Source organism: Rhea americana, unplaced genomic scaffold, assembly GCF_003343005.1.
Source record: "Rhea americana isolate MKP2758 unplaced genomic scaffold, rheAme1 scaffold_117, whole genome shotgun sequence".
Taxonomy (NCBI): domain Eukaryota; kingdom Metazoa; phylum Chordata; class Aves; order Rheiformes; family Rheidae; genus Rhea; species Rhea americana.
The window spans coordinates 448,547-450,923 of NW_028185228.1; positions in this window are offsets into that span (position 1 = coordinate 448,547).

The window sequence follows — 2,377 nt, forward strand, 5'->3', positions numbered from 1 at the left end:
GCTGGTCTTGTCCTGCAATTTCTCCTTTCCAGGGACAAGGGCCACTCGGACTGTAAGAGCTCAGCCTTATCCATGTTTTTCATGAGAAGACTGCATCTGCCCCTGTGCAATTTGCACCATCATGCACGTTACAAAGGATCCAGCTTCAGCTTTTGTGGACTACCTTAATTCAGACATTCCTAAACCCTGAATAAGTTCACTTTTGCCAATTCATTCAGCTAATTTTAGTATCATCTTAATTTTATGGGGTTTTCTAAATGTAATCCTAAATTAAAATATACAAGAATTATATCTTGGCGTACATTGGTGTGCTTTTGTCAAATCTCTTACTTTGCTGGAAAAAAAAAAAGGACCCAAACACCAGTACTGCATATCATTATCAAAAAATGCTGGATCCTGAATGAGGCAAGGCTAGTATAGAAAAGCATTATTTTTATTAGACTAATTGCTCTATTTGAAAAAAAAAAATTTGTAAAGTCACATAAGCCCTTCTTCAGAGCTGAAATATAAGCAGCAATCCTCAAACATCTTCTAACTTCCGTAACAAGAGTTAAACTTATGTTTTATCCAAATTTGGCCATTATATTTTACTATTTTGCCATGATTTTCTATAAGCAATGTTCTTATTAAGAGCTGAGAAGACAAAAGAGTCTAGTCAGGATTTTTGGTTTAGCAGGATTTGAACTGAAATGTTTACTTTTGTTTAAAGCACATAGTATGTAGTATGTCCTTGAGAYTTCTTGTAAAGACAAGTTACAGGTGCTACCTTTCTTTCTTTCTGACAGAGAAATGACTGAGAGGAGTATCATGCCATTAGTTCTGCACAGGGCTCCCCATTGAAAGGTTTTGAAAGTCTGCATAAAAACTGTTGGCAGGAAACGGCCTCCAGTGATTTACTTTCTCAAGGTCACACTGCAAAGCTGTACAACACACYGAGCCAGCAGTGCTCCTTCCATGCTAGAGATCTTGAAATGTTTATTCACCTTTTTGCATAGCTCCCCTTCCTGCTAGGCTTACAGTCAGGTAGTCCTGTGACTCTCCATCAGTCCTTCTGGAATGAAGAAAAAAACAGTTAAACAGTCACAGCCTTTTGTAAAAACAAAGGCATCTGCTCTAGTGGATGTGTGTCAGAATTTACAGGAAACTTATTTAATAGGACTATTTTTCTTAACCAACACTTTAAAATACCCAGTTGCTTAAAGCAGGTCTATATCAGAGATTAATGGATACACAGTATCATTCTTGATTGAATCATGTCTAACAATATCACATAAAWGAACAATTAAATCAAGAAACTTTTCTCATTAATTTGAAAAGACTAAGGATATAGATACTGATATGAAGGGCCAAGAATATTGCACTGTGAATTCACCTTGTATTTACAGCTGTAAATTCTAACATCAGCTGAGTTACTTTGGATTTGTCAAATAGGGAAGGATGCAGTACATGGTTTTTACTTAAAGGTATTCTCTGATTGAGTGCAGTATTGTAGAGTGCTAAACTGCAAAGCTTAGGGCTTGATCTGCACTTCTTTTGAGCATCCTAGAACAAAAAATATTCATCTTATTTAATTCTTCATGCAAGGCCTAGATTACATTTTTGAAGAATACAAATAGCTACATTAAGTTTCTGAACATTATTGTCTTACTGACCTCAGCATTTAAATTCAAGACAGGGAAATCCAGTGCATTACCTGCTCAAATGTGCACCAGAAGCTGTCAGTACACTGATAGCTTTTACACTTTTATCTGGGTACTTTGACTCTTTTAGAAAAAATCAGCTAACAGACCTACATCAAGATGCATTAAAATGTTTATTTTAAAACATCATAGCTTATCTTGCTCACCCACTCATTTTTTTATAATTGATCACCATGGCATAGGTCAAGCAGGATTTTCTGCATGGACTGTTAAATGTGCCAGTTCTACAAGTTGATTTAGAAAGAGGTTTTCTGCTCTTGCTGCTTGGCTTAGCGGACACTGGTTGCAGTTTGGTACTGCAGTATGGGATTGGGATTGGGATTGGGATGTCAAGTAAGAAGATGGAAGACTCTCCAACAGAGAATATGGCAATTGTTCACTGTAAAACCAGCTTCATCAGATGGGCATTCCCATAGAGGACTGTCCCCAATTCAGTTACCAGTTTGTCAGATCAACTGACAATGTTTCACATTTATATTCTTTATATTCTTTATATTCTTCATTTATATTCATTTATATTCTTTAAATACAAGAAGAGTAACAAAACTTTGAATTAGTGAATCATATAAGCAGAGGTAACTTAGATTTTTATAGACTCTTTAAAGAAATGCATACCAACCAACACCATTCAGCTGTATCATAAATATTCAGAAAGTTAATAGTGTGTTTTCATTTTA